The 26,954-nt window shown below is 33.9% G+C and overlaps 1 pseudogene; it reads right to left on the reverse strand.

Annotated features, from left to right (window-relative positions):
- Window positions 1-1,192: 1,192 nt before the first annotated feature.
- Window positions 1,193-2,107, reverse strand: LOC125170982 (NADH dehydrogenase [ubiquinone] 1 alpha subcomplex subunit 5-like; annotated as a pseudogene).
- Between the last annotated feature and the right edge of the window lie 24,847 nt (window positions 2,108-26,954).

Here is a 26,954-nt window from a genome sequence, read left to right on the forward strand (position 1 = left end):
GCGGTTCATTGGCTCGAGCCCCGAGTCAGGCTCTATGCTGACATTGTGGAGCCTGCTTGGGCTTCTCCCTCCCTCTCTCTCTGTCCCTACCCTACTTGCATTCTCTGTCTCTCTCTCAAAACAAATAAATATTAAAAAAAATTTTTGACATTACAGCAACCTTTATTACTTTCAATCTATAGGATCTCCTTGCCTAAAACAAATAAACAAACAAAAAACCTCTTTTTTTTTAAGAAGACTGTAATAAAATTGACAATTCAACTCCAGACTGAGAAAACCTAACAAAAAAGCCAAATGAAATTCATGTTCAGACATTAGGAATTAGACTACATAGACATCATTAATGAAAAACAAATATTAATTTGAATTTTGGTCTAACATATTTGTGTGTGTGTGTGTGTGTGTGTGTGTGGTATGTATGAAATATGAATCACTAAAAGTGAAGCAATAAGAGTTAAAAGGAAAACCCCCAAACAAGACAAAACATAACAAAGTAAAGTACTTCTTAGAATAGAAACTATAAAGAATGAGACAATTCACAAAAGAATTTATTCCCAAAACTTTGGTTTTAAAAATGAGCTCTACCAGGAATTCAAGGAACAGATAAATTTTATATTAGGATAATATTGAAAGCTTTTCAATTTCCTGAGGCTTGATACTTCTAAACATCGCTACAAAAGCATAGAAAAGAACAGTATAAACTATACTCCCATATGAATATAGATAAAACATCTCTAAAAAATCATTAGTATGTTCAACCAGATAGTGTGCTTGAAGAATGTAGCACATAATGTAATTCAAGACACTGGTTGGCTTGATAGGACAGACAGGGCACTGATATATAAGACATTGAAAATGTTCGTATGCCTAGCCTGGGTGGAAATTTCTTGAGAGTGTTTTTAGAAGTTATGTTTTATAACTTATGCATATGCTGCTTATGTTTGTTTACATGTATCAAATATTGCCTTAATTAAAAATAACAGAAGACAAAAGAAGAGAAGATTATGCATAATAATTTTTACTTAGTCCAAGAATGTAAGTCTTATTAGATACTGGCAAATACAGTAATGTGATTCCTCATATTAGTAGAAAAATTCATGGCCATCATGACCAATTAACAAACAAACAAACATTAGTTATAATTCAGCATCCATTTTTTAAAAAATATAACACACTAGTCATTTAATGATGATTATACTGACCATTTCCATTGGTTAGCAAGAGGCTTTTCTGAAACCTAAGTTTCCCATGGTTTCCACTGTATCATTTTTTTTGCCAGATCGAATTCATTTTCAGCCTGAAGAATCAGGTGGCCACCCTGAAGCTAGTCTTCTAATTTCTTTTTTTTTTTTTAATTTTTTTTCAACGTTTATTTATTTTTGAGACAGAGAGAGACAGAGCATGAACGGGGGAGGGGCAGAGAGAGAGGGAGACACAGAATTCAAAGCAGGCTCCAGGCTCTGAGCCATCAGCCCGGAGCCTGACGCGGGGCTCGAACTCAGGGACCGCGAGATCGTGACCTGGCTGAAGTCGGACGCTTAACCGACTGCGCCACCCAGGCGCCCCAAAATGGAAACAATTGTTAAGAAATTCAAGACCAGGGGCGCCAAAATGGAAACAATTGTTAAGAAATTAGAAGACCAGGGGCGCCAAAATGGAAACAATTGTTAAGAAATTAGAAGACCAGGGGCGCCTGGGTGGCGCAGTCGGTTAAGCGTCCGACTTCAGCCAGGTCACGATCTCGCGGTCCGTGAGTTCGAGCCCGCGTGAGGCTCCGGGCTGATGGCTCAGAGCCTGGAGCCTGCTTTGAATTCTGTGTCTCCCTCTCTCTCTGCCCCTCCCCCGTTCATGCTCTGTCTCTCTCTGTCTCAAAAATAAGTAAACGTTAAAAAAAAAAAAGAAAACACACAAAAAACCAATTATTTCCATTTTAACTATACTAGGCTTCTCATTTGTAATCTGTTATGTATACTTTCTATATGCTACATTTTTAGGAATTTGCTCAAGAACCTCAAGAACCTTTGTGTATAATATTCTTAGCCTCTTGTGTGGACTCATAAAAAGCCAATCCTATAAGGCTGGTGGTTTTCTTCAGGAAACTTGCCATGACAACCATTTAGAATCCATTCCCATAAAATTTTTTAAAAACCAAATCGATGGTAAACTAGGTATAGTTAAGATGTTTTATCTGAACCAAGAGCAGATGTCATGCTGAATGAAGGTACACTAAAAGGATGTTCTGTTAATGACAAGAACTACCAATGCCTGCTCTTGCCTCTACAACCAACAGTGTTCTGGAAGTCCTAACAAGTATAAAAAGAAAATAAAAAGAAATAAGAATCCATTCACTTTGGAATGAACTTGCCATTAGTTACTATTTTTTGATACTGTAGAAAACATAAGATAATCAATTACAAAATCATCTGAACTAATAACAATTTGAATAGGTAATCATTTATTTAGTAAAGATACCAAGACATAATAGCTTTCCTATATACATTAGAAAATACAATTGAAAAATAAACATATCCACAATAGCAAATAATCTATAAATTATTCAAGAATAAATTTAATAAAAGACATATAAGACATGTAATTATGAAACTCTACTGGGTGTCATAGAATAAAAGCTGAATAAAATAAGTGGCATGCTATTTTCCTGGATGATGAGAGTAAATAATTTAAGTGTTGAAATCTTTAAAAATTGAACCAAACTCTTGGTATGATTTAATTTTGATAAAATAATTCTTAAATTAATCTTAAAGAACACATATGAAACAATATGGCTAGAAAAGTTTTGAAAAAATAATAATTTATCCTTTCACATATTAAAACATATTATGAAGTTATAATAAATAGACAACATTTTTCTAGTAGATTAGATTAGAACCAGACTATAATGGTAAGGTAAATCAAGACAAGTATAGATAAAAATATAGTATATGAACCATCAGGCCATATGTACTATAGTATTAAAATATTGTATTATATGGGCACCTGGGTGGCTTAGTTGGTTAAGCGTCCTACTCTTGATCTCAGCTCAGGTCATGGTGTCACTGTCATGGGTTCAAGCCCATTGTCAGGCTCTGCACTAACAATGTGAGCCTACTTGAGATTCTCTCTTTCCCTCTCCTTCTGTCCCTCCCCAAATCGTGCTCATCCTCTCTCTCTCTCAAAAATAAATAAATTAACTTAAAATATGCATATAGTATTATAAGTCATAATATTATGACACATCAAATCATTAAGTAAAAAGTGAACTATTTATTTAACAAAATGAGCTAACCATATTTTATGGGCAATATTACATTGTTATGTCATACTTTAACTGTAACTAAATTGAAAACTACCAAAAAAGATCCATAAAATACTTGATGCAAATTGGTGAATATACAAACAATTTTCCCATGGGGTCAGGCCTTTCTATGCATGGCCAACTGTAAAACCATAGGGAAATGTTCATAGATTGACAACAAAAACCTTAAATAAAAGCAGGAGATAAAAAAAAATTTATAATGTCAGAAAACCACTATAAAACAGTAATAGAAAGCTAACCATGAATCTGAAAAAAAATCTAGTTTCTATAGGCAAATGACTAATTCTGATATGTGAACATTTCTTTCAAGTTGATAGGGAAAAAAGGAACATCCTAATGGAATATTGGGCAAAAGATATAGCATGGAATTAAAAAATTAATAAATTAAAATGGACAATAAACAAAAAAAGATGCTTGGATTCAATAGTAAGCAAATAATTGCAAATAAAACAAAACCAAGGTAATATTTTCCACCTATCTTATTTTCAAAGATGAAAATAAACACTAATAGTATAATCAGGATGTTGGAAAGTACTCAAACTTCTTTTGAAAATTAATAAAAACTTTCTAAAGAGTTATTTAAAAATATGTATTATGGGGCACTTGGATGGCTCAGTCGGTTGAACATCTGACTTCAGCTCAGGTTGTGATCTCATAGTTCTTGAGTTTGAGCCCCACATCGGGCTTGCTGCTGTCAGCCTGTCAAAGCAGAACACACTTCAGATCCTCTGCCCGTCCCCCGCTTATGATCTCTTTCAAAAAATAAATAAAAACATTAAAAAAAATAAGTATCATGTGCATATCCTTTAATCCAGCCATTCCATTTACAGTCATTTTTCCTAAAGAAACAATCCCTTCAAAAGTCCAAATGAATGTACATGTAGGTTTAATATAGAGTTTAGATAGATAGATAATTTATATGTATTAAGTAATCAGAAACAATCTAAGTGTTGAATAATAGCAATTTAGTAAATTGATTTAAATTTAAATTCAAACAATAACCTATTACATAGTCATATTAATTATATATGACAGAAAATATATCAATGGATAATGAACAAGCACATTATAAATCTGGATGCCTAACAGGGTCTCATTTGATATGAAAATAGAAATCTCCCTCTTTCTTTCTGTATGTACATACTTATGTATGTATGTTTTAGGCAGAACTGTGTCCCCTCAAAATTCATATTTTGAAGTTCTAACCCCCCAAACCTCAGAATGTGAATATATTTGGGGATAGGACCTTAAAAGACATGATTACATTAAAATGAGACCATTAGGGTAACCCAATCTGACTGACATATAAGAAGAGGAAATTTGCACAGATAGGGCAACACCAAGGAAGCAGGTATGCACAGAGAAGGCTATGTGAGGACACAAGTGAGAAAGAAACCATTTACAAGCCAAAAGAGAGGACTCAGAAAGAAATAAACCTGCCCACACCTTAATCTTGGACTTCTAGCCTCCAGAATTTAGAGAAAATAAATCCCCATTGTTTAAGTCACCCAGTTGTGATATTTTGTTATGGTAGCCCTAACAAACTAATGCTATATGTTTCAGTGTGTACATGAGTGTATGCATGTATATATAAATATTACATATTAGTTATAAGTATATAAGCATATCCTTTTATAATATACATGTTTATATAGAGACACATATATAACATTTTCATGTTTATATATTTGAGAGACTAGAATAATATATCCCACGATGTTAATAGTGGTTATTTCTAGACAGTATTTACAGTTTTTGGCATATTTTTTCTAGATATTTACAATTAGTATCTGTTTTTAGAAGAACAAAAATAAATCCATTTTAATTCACAAAAAAAAAAAAGATCAGTACTCAGTTGACTCTTGTTTTTCTTTTACATCTAGCATAGTGCTTTATGCATGGAAAGGGCATAATAAAAATCGTATTGATTAAAACAAATAAAGACTAGATTGTATGAATTGGCAGGTTTTTGTTAAAATGACTTTCAAAAGCACAATAAGCCTTCATGGAAACACAGTATTGCTAGATTCTATTTATTTTCAGTTCTCTTTTCATGGTGCTCTCTCTCCTACACTATCCAGGAGGCAGATGTTTAGGACTAATATTTGATTCTTAAGTATGTTTACTTCAGTTTTTCTTTTGAGAAGTTTAAGTTCTTTACTAATTACAGATTCCATTTTTAGGCTTGATTGGCATCCTTTTAATTTTTTTTTCTGACATTTGATTTGTCTCTTTTTTTTCTGACATTGCATTTTGGTTAGGTTATGTAGGGAGTTGGTGAAATGGTTCCCTGACTTTCAGGTTTCTCTTCGTGTGGCCCATCATCTCCCTGTTTCCAGCTCTGAAGCTATCATGGCATATTGACAAGTGAGAATGGATAGAGCCCCAGTGTCTGACATAGATAAAGCTATCAAAAAACACCCTGCAGGGGCAAGCCCCAGGTCCAAATAGGTCTTGTTAGATCTGTATAGACACTTTAGAGTTCCTGTTTCTGAACATACATTTAATCATTGTACAGATGCAAGCCATTTTCCCTTTGACCCTAAACTCTGGATCCTGAGATCACAAATCTGTACCTCCTGCAGGCATGTATCTTTTATTAATGGAAACATCAAAATTCTAGTGCAGCTTTGGCAACTCAGTTTGCAGAGAATTATTAAGCTATTTTGAGTGCTCCAGAAAAGTAACATGCATATCTGGCATTAAAAAATATCATGCAGAGATAGAAATCTAATCAATCATATTTTAGATGAAGGAATAAATGGCCTTTGTGATTTATGTTATTAGTGTAAGTAGTTAATAGAAGCAAATTAGGTTTATGTGTGACAGAGACATTATCAATTAATAGCTCTTGGGTTTTCAGTACTTTGTATCTAAAAATAAAATAAGTAAAAGAAAATAATAAAACAAAACAAAATAAAATAAAATAATCCTTGTCTTTGGACCTAGACTCATAAGTGTCACCAGGCAGAAATTTATTTCCTCCCTTTTTGGCTCAATCATTTAAGATTTCTCAAAGGCACAGTAGATAAGTTAATGAAAGCAAGGCTGGTCATGGAAAGGGGAAAATCTTAAGTTTCTGTGACAGTGGAAAAAAGAGAGTACAACTAATGTCATATATCTACTAATAACCATCACTTAAATTTGTGGATTCAGAGTTGCTACAACTAGAAAATTGAAATAGAAAGACCTCATGTTGTGAATATGTGTTGCCTTTCATAGCCAAGCTTCTCAGGGATTTGAGCTCAGGACATCATCAAAGGAAGGAAGCTTTGAATGTAATATATGAGATTGCAGGTATCATTGTTCTAAAAAGCATATTTTCTGAAATATGATCTTAATTTAATTTTCTATCGCCTTTCTGGGGATGGTTTTCCTAAGGTCACCATTTCTGTAGCTTCATGGTGCAGCATTTGTGGGGTTTGGGTTCAATGACTTTGCTCAGGCAGATCCTGCTGCACTGAACTTGCCCCCATGTTGGCCAAACTGAAGAAAAATAGGTATTTCCAATTTTCTGTTATGTAACAAAGTAGGATGATGGAGATTAAAAATTAAACTACTTCACACCTGAGAGATGTGAAGTGGAAGGTTTCAGTTTGAAGTAAAGAGGGATTTTCTAAATGGGAACAATATTGATGAAAATCTGTTAGAAATATCCTAGGAAAGATATACTTAGGAAATTTAAACTGGACCATTTTATTCATTCTCATTAATATTGAGGCTTTAAAGGCAAAACACTAAATGCTTACTATATGCCTAAGACTAATTACCTGACATCACACAGTTAATTAGTGATGGAACCAGGTTTAAACTCATTTAGCCTGAATCCAGAGCTTTGTTAACTACCAAGTTGTATGTTTCTCTTTTATTATGAAGTGATGAGAGACAGAAAGTTACTCAAGGCAGTGAATCACAAAAATACCCTCTGGTCTAGTAGAATCTCCTTTAGATCTCAGAGTGTCTTATAAAATAATATTTTGATCAAATGTAAAAAATATGTAATTATCACAGTCTGGTGTTGATGGTACAGAAATTAGTTAAGAGGAAGAAGTATTAAAAATTTTAGAAAGATAACTATAATTCCTCCCTCATTTCCTCCCTCCCTCCTTCCCTTCCTTCCTTCCTTCCTTCTCCTTATATTTGATATTTATTCACTTGCTATAAAAATTGACTTGTCTTTTTCATCCAGACTGTCTAATTTTCTTTTCAAAAATTATTAGATTTTATTTTTTAAGATGTATCAGGTTTACAAAAAAATTAACAAACAGTACAGCAAGTTTCCATATAACCTCTTGCCTTTGTCTCAGTTCTCCCCCATTTAACCAGTATTGATACATTATTATTAACTAAAGTACATTATCTCCCTTCTCCTTGGTTGTGGATTGGATGTAGTAATTCACTTCTAAGGACTGGAGTATGGTGGAAGTAATGGTATGTGACTTCTAAGACTGGGTTATAAAAGACATTATAGCTTTTCCCATGCTTATTCTCTTGCTCTGGGGGAAGCCAATTGCCAATGTCACAACGATACCCTGTCAAGCAGCCCTATGGAGAGATTCACATTGTAAGGAACTGAGGCCACCTGCCAATAGCCATGTGAGTGAGCTATTTTGGAAGTAGGTCCTCCAACCCCAGATAAGCCCTCTGATGACAGCAGCTCTGGCCAGCATTTTGATAGCATCCTTATGAAAAAAGCCAAGCCAGGCCACTTAGCTAAGCTGCTCCCAAATTCATGACTGACAGAAACTATATAACATAGTAAATGTCCATTGTTATGTAATCTTTTGTTTTCAGCATAATTTATCTCACTGTAACAGATAACTGATACCCAAGGAGAGATGACTTGTCAGAAAATTTCCTTCTAACTCTTGAAGTAGAAAAGGGGGAAAGATTGGAAGAAAACAAGGAAGTAAGGTCTACAGCATATTGAAACATGGAAAGAAATGGAACAATGGAAACAAGAACCCTGGCTCAAACTGAAACCATGTACAAAGATCTTTAAGTAGTAAGTACATTGATATTCTAGGAAAAATATTGTCATGTTAGGATATAATATTGTAAGAATTTAAGAATCATCTTCTTTGCAAATACTTGTGGTATTTAGGTTACCTAGTGAATCCATCCATCCATCGAATTTCCCAAGCCATAAATTTGAAGTCTAACAGATTCTGTTCTTTAACTTACTCTCTTTGCTAACTGGAAACGAAGTGCTGTTGATTTCAAAACTTAATTAATTTAAAAAATCTGTCTCTCTTTCCTCACTTCTGCCACTGCTTTATTTCCAGCACTCACTGCTTACAGCTTAGAATTCTGCAGTTATTTCCTAACAACCTCAATGTGTTCTTCATAATGATATCAAAATAATCTTCCTAGAATACAAATATAATCTTGTCACTCATCTCCCTCGATGAAGTTCAAAGTCATTAACTCAACATAGAGAATCCATGATTTGGTTTCAGACTATGTCTTAAATTTCCTGATCTTCTCACATTCTTTCCTAATACAATGTTGTTTCATACCTCTCTACCTCCCTATAGGTGTAAACCTGAGCTCTGCTATTTACTTGTGTGAGTGTGTGGGCTTTTTCCTTCCTTCTCTAAGTCTCAGAAACCTCATCTATAAAAAAAAGAGCAGTCATAGGATATGATCAAAAGAGTTGTTTGGATGATTATGTTATAATACATGTAAAGTACTTGGGTGAGTGTCTGATGCATAATAAATGCTTAACAAATGACTATTATCTCCATAAGTTCTTCTCTCTACCTCCATCCCCTCTTCTTTGCCTGACCCACTCCTACTCTCTTAAGATTTAATTAAGATGTTAACACCTTGGGAAGTTTTCATTCAGCCAGGTTGACTTTGATTCCTTCTTTTTGTGTTTCTACAGACCCATTGCCATGGTACTAATCTAACTTTGTTTTTATTGTTGCTTTATTTGTCAAGCTCAATCTCTCTAAATTTAGCTCTTTATTATATATTTACTGCCTGGCGTCTGCCCATAGTATATTTAGGAAAAATATTTATGAAATAAATGAATGTACTTAGAATGACTAAGTAAAACTGGAAGCTGTCTACACCAGTAGCTTAATTTAATACTTTTGTGTTCTCAAAGTAGATGAAAATCAGTAAATACTCACCAAAATTTATAAAATGTCTAATGTAACATAAGTCTTCAGAGTAACTATTATCAATTCACCCTGAGTGAGATATTTCATTTCACAAATCCATCAAACAAATAAACAGACAATCCAGGATATCAGAAGTTCCAACTTGAAAGAAATTAACTGATAGACAAACAAGTATAGAGTATTTACTGATATATATATAACCATAATATTAGACAATGTGGTATGTCTAATGAAATGACATTATCAATATTTTATAATGTACATCAAAACTTTGGATAAAACCTTAGAGTTTGATTGTATATAGTATGATTACACTTGTTATATTTTTTGAAATAATATATTTTAAATTGGGGTGCGTGGGTGGCTCACTCGGTTGAGCGGCTGACTTCAGCTCAGGTCATGATCTCACGTCCGTTAGTTCGAGCCCCGCGTCCGGCTCTGTGCTGACAGCTCAGAGCCTGGAGCCTGTTTCAGATTCTGTGTCTCCCTCTCTCTGACCCTCCCCTGTTCATGCTCTGTCTCTCTCTGTCTCAAAAATAAATAAACGTTAAAAAAGAAATAATATATTTAAAATTGCCAAAATTAAATAATCTTCAACAAGCAAGCAATCTGTTATATATAAGTCCCTATCATCTATGCTATTCAGATCTACCTATTCCATAAATGCCTATACCTGTTAGTATCCAAATATATTTCAGAATTAAAAGACTCATTCTCTTAGCTATCAGATCTTTCTAGGAATTGCCCTTGACAGAAAAAAATCACCTTTCTCAAGGTCGTGCCCACTCCCAGGGGGCAATCTGCATTCAGTGACTGGTCAAGTTGGAAGTTTAATGTCTCAGTCCCCTCCTTTCAACTCAAGTCAATTCTGAAGAATCATTCCAGCTTTAGAGCCACCAGAGGGGTCTACTGAGGCCTTTGTGACTACAATGAAACCCAGTTCTGCTGAATCTCCTGTGCAATTCCTCCCTTCCCCCACAGTTATTAATCCCTAAAGTTCTTCCTAATAAACTTTCTGCATGCTAATCTCTGTATGGGTATTGTTTTTGTGAGCAGTCTTCCATATAGCAAGTATTAAATTTTCAAATCATTCTTATGATTGAATTTCCATAACAGTATATTTGACTTTTAATATCACACTTGCACTTATTTAAGCACACATTCCATTACTCATGCACTCATTCACTAATTCGTCTAATTTATTAATTCTTTAATTCATCTCTTCTTTTGTGGAATTTCTAAAAGTATTTAGAAAAGCAAGTAGTACTACTTGGTTGGTAAAAGTCAGAATTGCCCTATTTCATTCATTCTGAGATGATTTCTTTTTTTTTTTTTTTTTTGCATTGTACCATCTCTGTGACATCTTGATAGAGTGGGCAGTTAGCCAGATATGAGGAAGGAACAAATACTTTCTGACTATTAAAAAGGGCAGAAACCAAGTTCCAAACAGCCTGAAAAGACCCTGGGGGGATATGCATGTGTTCTTCCCTATGATTGCTGTCCTACAGTAATCTATAGCTTTATTATAATATATTTACACTGAGGGTTTTTTTGACAGATTTTATTATTTATTTTGGAGAGACAGAGTGCAAGTGGGGAAGGGGCAGAGACAGAGAGGGAGACACAGAATCCAAAGTGGGCTCCAGGCTTTGAGCTGTCAGCACAGAGTCCAACAGGGGGCTCGAATTCATAGACCTGAGCTGAAGTCCAACAAACTGAGCCACCCAGGTGCCCCTACATTGAGGTTCTGAACCCACCCTGTGCAGGGGAGGGCTGCCATGACAGTTCCAACAAGGACCATATAGGGCCAAAAACTTCCCTTCCCGACCTACGGAAGGAATCCCCAAGATGATTGGAAGGAACTTCAATCAGCGACCACCCTAGCTATGACTCATAACCTATGCAAGTATAAAAAACAAGACAAACCTACCCCCTGGTATAGTTGCTGCCTTTGGGTCTGTCCATTCTCCCATCTTGAGAGTATACTTTCTTTTAAATTGCTATTAAACCCTTTCTTACTTGAAAGTTTGGCTCTGAATTCTTTCTTAACTGAACTCAAGAACCAAGGTTGGTGCTGAGGCGGGGGAGGGACCTATTATGAATACCTTACCTGTTGTCCAGACAAATCCATATATATGGTACTTGCCATTGCCTATGAAAATACAAACTTGGTTATTATTGTTAATGACTGACAGAACAATTAGAACCTCTTATTAATTTAGTTGATGTATCATTTAGAGACTATTGGAAATTATGTGAATCCAAATTGTTGAATATATACCTTCGTTGATATTTTTGGATTAGATTAAGATGCAACCTGTATCAAAACTTGCAGAATTGTTTCTAACTTCTAAAATAATGATTGATTTATACAGAGGATATTAATGAATACTAAAAATGTTATGTAATAGATTGTTGAGGGAATGGGATATTGACAATGTCTTGGAGTATTTCTCAATAGATACTTAATTTTTAAGGGAAATGTTACCTTTATAATGAGATTATAGTAGCCATCAGATTAATCAAGTAATTAAGTTTAGCAATACCAATAGTGGAACAAACTGATATAATTTGCCTCCTGATGTGATATAATTAGACATATATAACATCACTTATGTAACATTTTATCAAAAATGTTTAACGTGAATATAATCATGAGGAAACTATTAGGAAATCCATAATGTGAGACATTCTACAAGATAGACTGGACTTTCCAACAAAGTTAATTCCACAATACAAACCACATTCAGATGCACACACACACACACACACACACACACATGTAATGTGGGAAACTATACCATAATAGAATAAACTTACAGATGTAATAACCAATTTGATTGAACCTTGGATCAGGGGAAAAACAGCTACAAAAGACCATTTTGGGACAGTTATGGAAGCTTAAATATGGATTGACTGTATTGCTGATTTAATGTAAATTTTCTTTAATAGGATGCTGATATTATGGCTATGTTGGATAATGTTCTTTTCATAGGAGATGCACACTAAAATATTTAAGAGTGACATGTCATGATGTCAAAGCTTGTTTTCAGATGGCTTGTCAAAGTCCAAATAGGGAAAGATAAGGCAACTGTGTAATATGTATAATATATCAGGGTTTACAAGTATTCATCATACATTTTTTCAACTTTCCTACAGGTTTGATAATTTTCAAAATAAAAAGCTTAGACAAATAATACTATATATGTAGAATTGACACATATATATATACACACACAAACTTACAGAATAGGTGTCAGTGGCTTGGAAAAAATTTCTGGAGACAAGAATGGAGCACTCCCAAGAAATATTGTATCATCAATGCTCTTCATGATATATGGAGGTTGATACTGTGTGCAAAGTTATAGACTTTAGCACCTCCTAATCAGAGTAGGAAGTAAAGAATTCTTACTAATTTATTTTGTTTATATTCTCATTTTTATGTATGCTTAAGTGTTGTATGATAATCATGATGTCTAAATAATTCCAGAAGAGTTTTTACTAAAATAAAAGTAAAAAACTAAAATGAAATAAATTATAAAGGGATGAGAGATGATTTTCAATAATTTAATTGTCAGGGTTCATCTTCCATAATATAACACTGTGTCTTATATTTTGTTGATGACATTTGACATTAGATAAAATATGCTTAAAGAATTGCAATGTGTAATTATCAAATAATATTAGTGAATGGTATAGTGACCTCATGTCAAAATAACAAAATATTTTGTAGAATAGATTGGTGACATTAGTGTAAATAATAATATCGACACATCAATTTCCAATTTTGATTAAATTATATGACAGAGATTATCTACACATAATAGAAACTGTGATTCTTTGCTTTTGTATTTTTTAAAAAGTGGGCTCCACACTCAGCACAGAGCCCAGAACAGGGCTTGAACTCATGACCCTGAGATCAAGACCCAAGCTGAGATCAAGAGTCAGATGCTTAACCGAATGAGCCATCCAGGCACTCTATGATTCCCTGAATGAGGAAAAACAATTACTGAAAGCAAAACAACAAAAAAGAAAATCAAAATAACAGCATAGCCTTCCATTTCTTATATTTAACATTTCACTATTAACATTGTAAAACGTGCACATTTGTGGAAAGAATAGAACAATTAAACCCCAAATACATCATCCAGACTCAACAATCACTACTTTTTGCTCAATGTCCACCATCTCTTTTGAAATGACCCAAGAAAATGATTTATTTATAGACAGGGTCCAAAGACTTCTCAAAGTTTCTCTTGGATCTATGCCTTTTAAATTTGTTGCCTTAGGGGACATTTGAATGGATATACATTCACAGTATGTATAAAAATACATATGTCTATGTGTATATACACCTATATAGATATATTAATATATAGGTATAAACACATAATTGCCACTACATATATATGTATGTTTGCATTTATGTTCTGTGAATTCTATTTTATTGTGAGAAGCTGAAGGATGGAGGTGATTTGCTCCAGGGAATTAAGGTTACTTAAACTAGATTTCGAATTATGACCATTGAAAACTTTCATCCTTGAACTCCTGAAATAAAGGGCAGTGAAGATAACTCAGAGATATCTTACAGCAAATAAGAAAATAATTAAAATAAACATAAATTAAAAATGGAAGCTTTTGTCAAGAACTAGTTTGGAAATATGAAATAAGCATAGGTTATTTATTATTCCTTGCTTGAAAACTTAAAATCCTGCTGAATTAAGTCACCATACATCTGAGAACATTTTACTCTGAGCTGATTTACCAAGTTTCACCTATCACCCACATTCCTAATACTTATACTTGCTTCTTACTCCAATTACAAATATTCTATAAATTAAACTCTAGTTATCTAGGTTTTTAAATTCTTGCCCCATTAAAAAATACATATATAAATGGCCAAGAATGAATATATATATATATATATATATACACACATATATATGTATGAATATGAGTGTGTATATATATATATATATATACACACACACACACACACACACACACATATTCACCTTTGCTTTGCATACCATGCTCTATTTGGTGAATATGCACTCTTCTGTGTCTAAGGAATTATTGATTTTGATGTAGCTGGATCTCTCCAATATGAGTCAGTTTGAAAATGCTATTTTTATTCAGATTAAAGAATTTGGAATTCAACAAGTCAATAGCATATGGAGGATGTCAGGCTGATTCACTCCCTAAGTAGTCTTTTCAGATACCCTGGGGTATGGATAAACTACATATCGATTATTCAGGTCTGACTGTACAGCATTCTATTTCAATTCCATTTTACGTTAATAGCTATGCAGAATGTCTAAGGGCAGCAAATCATTTGAACTACAAGAGATGTATTGAATCATTGATTCAAACACAGCATAGTCCTAGCAAAATATAAAATATTGATTAAAACAAACTAAAGCAGTTTTTTTCTACTTTCTTCATTTAAAGTTATTTAACATTTTGATTTCACTAGTTAGATATAGTTATGCAAAAATTATGAGATATATATGAGACTATGTCAAGACTCTTTCAATGCTCATGATTGAGAACCTTTGAGACTTTTATTAATATTCCAAAATGACATTTTCTAAATATTCAACTTTTACTGATTAGTTGCTGCAGACATAATTTGCCTATTGATATTTATTAGGCTCTGAGTCTTGGCATAGAGTGGGGTTCTTTTAAAATTATGCTAAAAAACAAGTTTTTAAAAACTCACGTAGAATTATTTATAAATGACAATTTTCTTGATAGTTTCACAATGTGATGAAAGAGACTGATTATTAACACTCTTACATAAAAATGGACATGCACATCTATAAAATGCAGTTTTAAAATTAAATTGAAATCTTGAAAATAAACAGACACTATCAAAATAATTTCAAGTGTTCTAGAGAAGGTGAACAAAGGTTAAGTCCCCCCAAAACATTTCAGAAATGATGGTTTCCTCTTGGTCCAATTAGAGAACCTGAATGTCATTATGTTGTTGTGGTTCTCAGGAGCCTAATTGCACATAAAAATCTCCCTTCAAATCATAACACATGTGCTATTTCTAAGTCTTTTTCCATCCTAAACAAAAGACGAATTATTAAAATGTGGTGAGATTTCATGTAGAATTGGCAGTAAGTTTAGAGGGCAATAATTTAACACTTGCACCGTGAAATTAAAATTTAACTCCACTCAATGTATTTCCACCGACCAGCAGCAGACAGTTGTATTTTTATTTTATTTTACTTTTATGAGAGCAGAGAGATTTAATTACTTCAGTTTAAACAGAATGGCTTACCACTGCCTGTTGACAGGGTCTCTGGTGCAGGCAAATTATGGCAGATAATGTTACTGTTCCAAGGAGCTTCCTTAGGGGTGCCTTGTCTCTCTGCTCTGAGCTGAGCTGAATAGAAGCCCCAGAGGCAGTGGCTCAGGATCCCCTGCCAAAAAGGTACCTTTTTTCTAAAAAGAAAGATGCTTTGAGGATCAGATTTGCTGCTCAACTCTGCTGCCCCTGTAATCTCATGCTTTTTACTTTTATAAATTCTTGCTTTTGAAAACAAAAATTTGTCCCCTTTCTTTTAGGTACAGTATAACAAGAGAAAAGAATAATTTCCTTTTAAATAAGAAATGTGGGCAGTTAAATATACATTTTTTTGTTATAAGAAACAAATCATAGCTTACCTTTATTTAGGGTAGGAATGGTCAAACTCTCTCTCCTCAAACAAACAGATTTATAACAGTGTATTTTAAATAAACTTTCTCTCCCAGTGTCTAATCCTGGAGCAGTGAATATAATTTCCAGCTAAACAACGAGTTCAGATTTTGTTCCTGTCAAATTGATGTAAAATTCAGATTACTATGTCTGAGCAGAAAAATATGGAAAGAATTATACTGACTGTAAGCATTTGCTACACAACCACGCATTTTTTTTTAAAGCTTAAAAATCTATAGAATGTGTATCATTGTGTATTTATATTTTAAAAGCACAACGTTGTTATAGAAAAATACAGATGAGGGACGTTGTTTCTATCTGTAGCAATGACATCTCACTCTTCTTAACTAGTCAGCTATTTTTAAAAGGTAGCCTTAGGCCTAGCTTCAAGCACGAGTGGCCTGTGCAGTTAACAGGGCCAGGCAATTTAGCAGGCCCTCATACTTGGTTTAATGCCCTGCTGTCCCTGTCTTGAAATTCATAATTTTTTGACAAGGGGCCCTTCATTTTCACTTTGCACTGGGGCTTGCAAACACTGTGGCTGGGCCTGGATATCCCTAATTGTGAATAAGCTGCTGCTGTACTCCACAGGCTTAATTTTTTCCTTCTCCTTCTTCCAAGTATGTTGTATGGTTCTTGTCTGGGTTATGGGGTTTAGCCTATTTTTACCTTTCTGCACTGCTTCTTATGTTCCATTTTCATGGTGTTTAGATTATAGCAGACACGAACTTCCTGTGTCTCAGCACCAGCCATGAATCAGGCTGGGAGCTGGGACTGCAAGGTTGTCAGGGGAGCTGCCTGGTTCCAGCTTTAAAATAACAAGTGCTTGACAGCTTAGTTTACATAACTGGAAAATTGTGGCTATATTCTAAAACGCAGTTACCTGTGACATAATAACTAGGGACTTAATTTATTTAGACTTTTTCCTCACAATATAATTTCCAATAAATAAATCTCCCAGGGGCAGGAAGACATGGCAGTTCACAATGCTCACATTTTCCTCCCTGAGTTTAGACCGGCTTTCCTTTCTCGGTAGTTAACAAAACGAACACTACACCTCATAATTTTACTTTTACCCTGCTAGCAACAGCTGATGTGCAAGGCACATGAGAATGTATGGAGTGCTCATGGACTGTGTTAAAAAAAAGTTTCATTTCATTTTTAATGTGTTTTTTTTTTCCCCAATAGTTTTTTTGTGAGTAGTGTTTTTCTTTAAGGCACTATAATAGTGTGCAGAAATTAGGTTTCATTTGTATATACGTTGTTTGGTTATTTTTAAAAATACAGGTTTCAGTTAAAATGTTTAAATGATAAGTGAGGAAGGTGAAAGTAAGTACTGGAAAACATCCCCTTCCCTCCAGGGGAAAGAACAGTCATTGTCTTGTTATTATTTAATATTTATACAAGGGCAGAGACATCTAGGTCCAAGCACAATGGATGAAATTGTGCCAAAGATGAACACAATCCCTGCCTTGAGGTGCTTTCTGCCCAGGGTTGGGTCAAGAGTGCATTCAAGGGAAGGAAGCAAGCTGAAGCATCTAGAATTCCACTGTGTGGTGAGTGCCAAGCCAGCTGTGGGATTTGAACAATGGCTTTGGTTGGGAAATGGAGAATTTCTTCTGAAATATAGAAAAGCACATGGTAAGACTTGAAGGTTAACCATTGTCATGAGTGCCTATGAACAAGTGGACATGGATTAATTTATTGTTAATGTTTGATAAGTGCCAATTATTAAAGTAGGAAGTTCTTAGAACATTAAAAGAAAATTCTGTGAATAGCCATTAAGATCTTGAGCAGAGGAGCACCTGGGTGGCTTAGTCCTTTAAGTGACTAACTCTGGGTTCCTTCTTAGGTCATGATGTCATGGTTTGTGAGTTCAACCCCCACATCGGGCTCCATGATGATAGTGCAGATCCTGCTTGGGATTCACTCTCTGACTCTCCCCTGCTCACTCTCTCTGTCTCTTTCAAAACTAAGTAAATAAACTTAGAAAAAAAATATCTTTGGCAGAAACCTAACCATGGCTGACTTCAGCCAATCAGACTGCAGTTTCCAGTCTAAGTGGTCAGTCAGAAAAGTCATCAATGAATTCTCTCAGAGCCAGAAATTCTCTGTGAAAGGGAACTCTGAAGAGTTCAGTCTTCTTCTCAAATTATAGCCTTGAAGATTCTATGTAAAGTTAAATGAGCTGTGCTAGACTGAATAACATTTGTCCCTCATTATCTCCATATTTATAACTTCTTAACTTACGTAGTGAATGAAAGTTTTGGTGGTGAGAAAAGGAATAAAGGCATAGAGGGATAGTTTAAATGTTTTGTGTAGCTCCTTCCATGTGTATTTTGTTTTCATTGGAGATACTCATAATCAATCAGTGTAAGATGCTTTATAATACAAAACGATATAGTAAGTTAATGGTAAAAAGAGAAAGACAAAATAATTGGATGGATGATTGTGTGTGAAAGAAAATTAAAACATAATATAGGAAGAACAATAAATTCCATTCTTCAGTCCAAGGATTGGATACTTGGCAGCTCTCAGTAGATTCTTAAAAAATCATCTTAGGAATCCCTTCTCTACTGTTTCAAATCCACTAATCCTATTTTGGGTATTCTACCCTGCAAGGAGTAACAGACACCCTTTTCTTATGACTTCAGTAAGTTTGCATCTTTTCAAGGTTCTCCTCCATCATTTTTCCTCCACTTGATTTTCTCTCTTGCATAGTGCATAGTACCAGTATATGTAGTTTCTGGGTACATAGGAGATGGTAAAAAAATAGAGAGTCCAGAAATAAATTGTCACATATATGGTCAAATAATTTTCAATGAGGGTGCCAAGACCATTTAATGAGGAAAGGCCAGTCTTTTCAGTAAATGGTACTGGGAAAATGAAAGATGCATTCAAGAGAATGAAGTTGGACTTTTACCTTACATTATATAGGCATTAATTCAAAATGAATAAAAAATTTTAACTATAAGAACAAAAAAATATAAAACTCTTAGAAGAAATCATAGGAGAAAATCTTTATGACACTGGATTTGACCATGATTTCTTATATATGACACCAAAAACATAGGAAATAAAAGAAAAAAAAGTTAAGTTGGACTTCAAAATTAAAAATTTTGTGCATCAGAGGCCACTGTCAATAAGTTGAAAAGATATCCACAACATGAGAAAAATATTTGCAAATCACATGTCTGATATGGTATAAATATCTTAGAATTTAGAAAGTACTCCTCCAGCTCAAGAACAAGAAAAAAATAAAAGCAAACAACCCAACTAAAAAACGAGCAAAAGTTCTTGATAAAGAGAGTTTTCCAAAGATGATATACAAATGGTCAATAAGTACATGAAAATTTACTCAACACCCATAGCCATAAGGAAAATGCAAATCAAAACCAGAAAGAGACCACTTCATATCCATAAAAGTGATTTTTATAAAATGAAATAAAATAAAATAAAATAAAATAAAATAAAATAAAATGGGGTACCTGGGTGGCTCAGTCAATCATCAGACTTTGTTTGGCTTAGGTCATCATCTCATGGTTCGTGAATTTAGGTCCCGTATGGGGTTCTGTGCTGACAGCTTGAAACCTGGAGCCTGTTTTGGATTCTGTGTCTCTGTCTCTCTCTGCCCCTCCCCTGTTCACACTTTGTCTCTCTCTCTCAAAAATAAAATAAAATAAAATAATAAAATAAAATAAAATAAAATAAAATATTAAAAATTAAAAATTAAAAAAAAAAAGAATGGTATAAGTGTTAGCAAGGATGTGAGATTAGAATATTTGTGTATAGCTGTAGGAATGTAAAAAGGTATAGCCACTGTTGGAAACAGTATAACATTTCCTCAAAAAGTTAAACATAGAATTACCATAACACTAGCAATTCCACTCCTAAGTATATACTCAAAATAATTAAAAGCAGGAACTCTAACATAAATTTGTATACTGATATTCATAGCAGCTTTATTTACAATAGTCAAAAAGTATAAACAATGCAAATGTCCATCCACAGATGAATGAGTAAACGAAATGTGGCATATGCATACAATAGAATATTATTCAGCCATAGAGAAGGATGAATTTTGATACATGATACAACATGAATGAAACTTGAAGACACATGGTAAGTGAAATAAGCCAGATACAAAAGGACAAATACTGTATGATCTGACCTACTTGAAATACCTAGCATAGGCAGATTCATAGAAACAAACCAAAGTAGTGGTTTCCAGGGGCTAGAGGAATAGAAAATTATTGTTTAATAAGTAAAGAGTTTCAGTTTAGGATGATAGAAAACTTCTGGAGAATAGTGGTGATGATCACACAACATTGTGAATGTACTTAATGTCACCAGATTGCATACTTATGTTAATAAAAATTATATGTAAAAATGGTTAAAATGGTATTAAAAAGGCAAAAAAAAGAATACTCAGGAAATTTTCATGGATATACATTTCTTTCTTTTGCTCTGGCAGGTAATGTTTATCCACTTTTTATTGTTGTGAAGAGGAAATTGGAGCTGCATGTTTACCATGAGACTGTGCTATGTGCTGTAACCATATTGACTTTACTGAGTAACTTGCCAGTCAATAACCTACATTAAAAATAAAGTGAGTTCAGTTAAATAATTAATTTGTACATTTAGACATAGTGTGCTGATCCTGACTGCAGTTTTAGGACCAATTAAATCTAAATACTCCTAAAACTTAACAATATGCTACCAGTATCTCCTTATCAACATTGATGAAACAATAAAATTCTAGGCAATATGTCATGTAGACATGAAGATAGTGAAGATATCTATCTATCTATCTATCTATCTATCTATCTATATATACATATATATGTGTATACATATACATACACACATATATATATGTATATATATATATGAAGCTATCTGATTTTACATATATACATGTCATATCTTCCCATTTGGACTGAAACATTCCTGAGAGGGCATATGGAAAGGTTTTGGATCCCTTACAAAGCTCAGCACAAAGCTTTGAATTATTAAATATTCCATTAATCTTCCCACCTTTTACCAAATAATTTTTCTGTTTGAGGTATTGGGTGAGGGCTAGAGTAACAAAAATGGAAAAACAGAAAACCAAAATCTGTTGTTTTGTGGGCAGAGACAATTACAGTCTTACTGGTGGGGGATGAGCAACATGTGCTACAGGGGAGCCCAGTTCAATCCAGAATATTTCAATAATAGTTTCCTTGGGGGGTATAATATCCACACAAGGACAGTTAGAGTAGCCAGACAAGTGAACAAAATAAAATGGAGTCACAGAAAAGTTATGGTTACTCAGACCCATGGGAGAAGACAGCTTAAAAGCTGGAACTAAAAACCTTGCCTCCAGATTTCTGTTTTCTACTATTAGGATTCATCAAAAGTAAGTTTTGAAATAATACATTTTTTATAGAGACAAAGTAGAATGATGGGTCTTAAAGACTCATTCATGTTGACAGTCCTTTCTCTACTTTCTCCAGTCCATAAAGTATCCACTGATCCTATTCTGGGTATTCTACCTACTTTATTGGGTTTCATCTAGTGATGAAACATAACTACTAAACACATACTACATATAAAAGGTGTTATAAAACTTACCATCAAATTAATTAAACTTGACAACAGAGTATGCCCTTTACCTTTCCTATGCCCTATTTAATTCCTACTTTATATGTATCTTTTATGTTCTACAGTTCCAGCTGGTTGCATGTGACAGTGTGCAAATAAGGGATGTAAAGGCAAACAATTAAGGATGAACTGACGAGTCAGAAGGTTGGCGAGTTGTATGTGATTTGTAATTATGACATTTTCCCCCCATGGCTTTAATGACTTAGGCTATGTTTCTTCTTTACTAATTATTTTATCACTAAATATTTACAAAATGACTCCAGAAAGGAAAAGGACAGTTCTAACTGTAAATAAATCAGTGTTTGCCTGGACATGAGTGAAGTCCTCATTTAACAACACACAATTACATTCACACTTTGTTTCAAATGTTAGATATTATGGCATAAATTTTTTATATAAGTAACTTAAGACAATTTAAATTATGAATGAGTTCTGATGAAAGTTTTAGATTGTGATGTATTTATAAGTGCAAGATTCCAAGGTGAATGTGGAATTTAGATGTCATTAGTCTGAAAAAGCTAGTTTTGAAAAGAAATCGGAAAGTGATTTCCTATATGAATAAAATAAGGACACCAAATATGGTTTTTGAGCTTCTGGCATAAAGCATTATGGATCTTTTTTAAAAATTCACTTATTTAATTACTATTAACTGAGTAGTATGCTATTGCCGAGGTCACAAATTAGAATAAGATATACTCTGGATTCTTACAGTATAGTTTGGGAAGAGACACTGATACAAATATGCATATCACAGTATGGTATTAGTGAAATGAACAAAGTACTTAAGAGAAGACAAAGCTAATTTGGCAGGTAACCCAAAGATTTCTCCAAGGATGTGACATTTGAGCTGGGCCTGAAAATATTTCTAAGGGAGGAAGAGAGGGAAGCATTATTACGGTTAGAGGGGAGGAGGATCTTAGAGTTACCATTAAGAAACCATAGTAGTTTATGCCTAGATGATGATGATGATGATGATGATGATGGTAACTATGATTGTTAATATTAGTACTGACTATTTCCTGCATATCAGCACAACTCCAAGCATTTATATCTTTTTTAATCCTCACAATACTTCTGTGAAGTAGATTCTTGTATCAATTTTGTATTGTGTTCTACACCAAGACTTGGTGGCTTAAAACAATAAATATTTGTTTCGCTCACGATTCTCTGTGGGTGGGCTATTTAAGCTAGAGCCCATTGGGTGATTATTCTGATCTTGCTGGGCTCCTTTGTGAATCTGTGGTCAGCTGTTGGGTTATCAGGAGGCAGGTTGGTCTAGAATGGGCTGAGCTGTATTGTTTTTATAGCCCCATATGGTATCTTGCTTTCAGCATTCTGGCCTAAGCTTCTTCATGTAGCAGCTGGGAAGGTTTCTAAGAGAAGGAGTAGACAGAAGATTCCTGGAGTCTATGTCCAGAACAAGCACACTATCATTTCTGCTGCTTTTCTGTTGCCCAAGGCAAGTCACAAGCCACAAGACCAGCGCTAATTCAAGGGGAGGAACATAGACTCTGCCTCTTGATGGGAAGAGTTATAAAGTCACTTTACAATGGGACATAGCTTTAGGAGTAAAATTAGGACCGTTCTTACAAAGAATCTTCCATAGTACTATTACTGTTTCCAATTAACAGATGAAGAAACGGAGGTTAGCCTGAGAAACTATTTTAAGAAGGTGAGCCATGATTTATGCTTTGAGCTGCCTAATGCCACAAACTGGACTCTGCTATGAACTGAATTTAAAAAATAATATGGGGTGATGGACTGACAAAGGGATGAACAAATGGATTGAAATGTGATAAATCAAATACTGTATAATGTTAACTACAGAATCTAGGTGTTTAGTATCCCATCTAAAATTCTTTCCACTTATTTACATTTGTCATAGTAATGGTTTTGAAATAGGGTTTTGAAAATAGGATATGAAATTCGGCTCTGGGTTTGAACTTAGGTTCTGTTACTTGTTATCTTGAGAAATATCCAGAAAATTAAGAAAGCCTCAGTTCCTCCATCTGTCAGCTGGGGGAGATGTTGACATAAGTGTCCAATAAATATGAAGGTGCAAAGAACTAAGCACTTCACATGTAAGCACTCCAATAAATAATGTCTTCAATAAATAATAACTATTATGTAATAACACAAAACATGCTTGAAATCCTTTCAGTTGTAAAAGTTTTCTCCCAAAATATCTATAATAAATCTTACCTGATTCATTCCTTTAAAAAAACCTGACCCTATTGAACAAATCATCATGTATATTTTTACTGAACACTTAGTTCTTTGTTGATAGATTTCAGAAAGAGAAGGTTTGTTACTTGATACATTATTTTTATAGAAAAATTTAGCAAGATATAGAAAATTTTAGAATATTAAGAATTTAAAATCAATATATTTTTGAAGCACCCTAAATATCAATGCAGATCAGAATTTCATTTTAAGTCATTTAATGACTTAAATGAAAAAAAAACAATTCAAATCTAGATACTTAAAAAGTCTTTTATTCAGTCATTAAAAGGAATGGAATATTGATACACACCATAACAAGAATAAACCTTGAAAACATTAAGCTAAGTACAAGAAGCAAGTCATAAAAACAACGCATATTACCAGATTCTGTTTATGTGAAATTTCCAGAATAAGCAAATCTATAAAGACAGAATATAGATTCGTGGCTGCTTAGAACTGAGGATGGAAATAGGGGGAGGGAGATAAGGAGGCTATAGCTAACATATGGAGTTTCTTTTTAAGGTAATGAAGATATTGTAAATTTGGCTGTGATGATGACTGTACATATACACATATAACAAAAACTATTAAATTGTACAGTTTTAAATTGTTGAACTGTGTGATATGTGCCATATCTCAATAAAACTGTTACCAAAAACACTTAACCAAGAGTACACAGTAGTGAACACTACAACATGTAAATGCTCACACTTTTTTTAGTTCACATATTTTGTCTCAAAAATATATTCTTACTAATACAATATTTCTTTGTAAGATTCACATTTAAATTAAATTAAATTAAATTAAATTAAATTAAAATTGACAATGTCCAATCATAATTTTAAATATACAAACATAATACAATTTTTATGTATAAACTTATCAATTGTGTAGGTTGGCAATATATTTTTTGATTTAATGTAAAATAAACCTAAAATTTAGTTTCTTTGCTTTTCCACATCAACAAAAATATTTAACAAAGATAACAAAATTCTGAGAAGGCAGAAAAACTGGAGAAAAGAGAAAACAAAACATGGTTAAATTATTAACTTATTCCTGAATAAACTAGAAACCTAGGAGAAAAGGAGAGAATGGAGATTTCTGCAAAATTCATCAGCATTAAGCGAGTCTACAAATATCACAGGATCAGTACCCCAGACGGTCAGCTTGGCTTCCAATCTTTCCCCTGGTAAAACTTTTCCAAGGTTTGCTGAGTGATGTCAATGCAAAGTTTTCCCAAACTTCCTGGAAATTTTACAAGCAATTCACTGGAGATACAAAAAATATCTGGGGCCTTAGCCAAGAGCATTCCTCTATGAATACAGGCTCTCATTTTGCTTTTTATTTTTCTTAATTGGGGTTATGCAATGTTAAAGATTTACAGTTAAGGAGAGAAGCAAAATATAAAACTTAAAGAAGAACTAACAAATATGAAAATGATAATCCTTTTTAACCCTATTATGGGCATGATTGTTTTTTCATTCTTATGTAAAAATAGGCTGGATTTTTCTACACAAGCATCCTTTTAATTAACTCTGCTATATGATAAATTCCCAGTTTAAATCTTCTTGCATCCTATTAAAATGAATGTTTTAATCTAATGGCTTAGTTAGTAAAGTGTAATTTATGTCATTTGAGGAAAAAGGCACATTTCCTCAACTGGTTAAAAAAAAAAGGGCAAAAGAAAAAGAATCATGTCTTATTTTTCTCCAAAAATTTTTTTTTTAAACATTGGCATTTTATTCATTGGTTTTCCTTTTTGTGTCTCTAATTCCATTGTCTGGACATGTCTCAGTGTGAGTACTAAATATGAGATCGACTAGGCATTTGCTGCACCTCAGACAAAATCTTATTCTGGGTTATTAGACAGTGTCTGATGATGCCGACTTCTTCTCACGGGTTTAGCAAGCACAGTCTCCGGGAGAGGCTTTTTTTGGGGAAAGATCGCTCAGGAAAAATGCGTGTCCTTGACGAGTCGTTCCAGGTTGGGTGTCCCTGAAAGTATATGGGGGTGGTGTCCCTTTAAGCACAAGGAAAGGGCAGGTCCCGCTGTTATCCTTGACCCTCTGACAAAATAGTCAGGCGCTGTTTGTAAAAGAGCCAAGTAATTAAAAGTATCCCAGGGTTATGGTGAAATAGGGCAAGTAAAATACGCTCCTGGATACCAGCTCTCTTTCAGGACCAGCTCTTTTGTATTTTCTCTCTATTTTGTTTTCTTCTTTATTTCAATTTTTCATGGCACAGTTTCCCTCTCCTACATTGTTCTTCCCTGCCTGTCAGTTGGTAAAATGATAAGTACCATTATTACTGCTTATCTAGCTTGAGTTCTTTCTGGAACTGTTTGCTTTCAACCCCCAAGTCACCCCCAAACTCCTGAACTATATTTTTTACTCTTAGTTTCAGAACAAATTATTAATTATTATGTGTAATAGGGAAGGGTATGGAGTGATTCAATTGCACAGGGAGAGGATGAGGCAATTCTCATCATTTCATTTGTATTTTTCTTTATGTTGATGTCTTTAACAGAGAGATCCAGGACGTGCACTTTGGCTACCTTTAGATTGACCATATATCCCAATTATCATAGAACAGTTGGGTATATGCTTATTGTGATGGCTTAATTATTAATACTATGTCATTTCACTCTCAAAAGTGTTCTGAATTAGCTGATAGATGATGTAGTCATTCTAGTTACTTTGTTTGTTGAATTGTTGGGTCACTACTCAATAAATAGAGAAATTAGTTCTAATTTTGTGTGTAGAAAGCTATTCTCCAGGTAATCACCTGTACTTTGTTATGAAACAGCTATTTGTACCATTAGAAATGGAAAACATTCATTACTGTTCAGATATTCATTCCTTGTATCTCTAAATTGTATTAGGAAGCAGTAGATGCATGGATGTTGTGTCAGGTAGGATGAGTATGAATTGGTTATGTC

Source organism: Prionailurus viverrinus, chromosome B4, assembly GCF_022837055.1.
Source record: "Prionailurus viverrinus isolate Anna chromosome B4, UM_Priviv_1.0, whole genome shotgun sequence".
Taxonomy (NCBI): domain Eukaryota; kingdom Metazoa; phylum Chordata; class Mammalia; order Carnivora; family Felidae; genus Prionailurus; species Prionailurus viverrinus.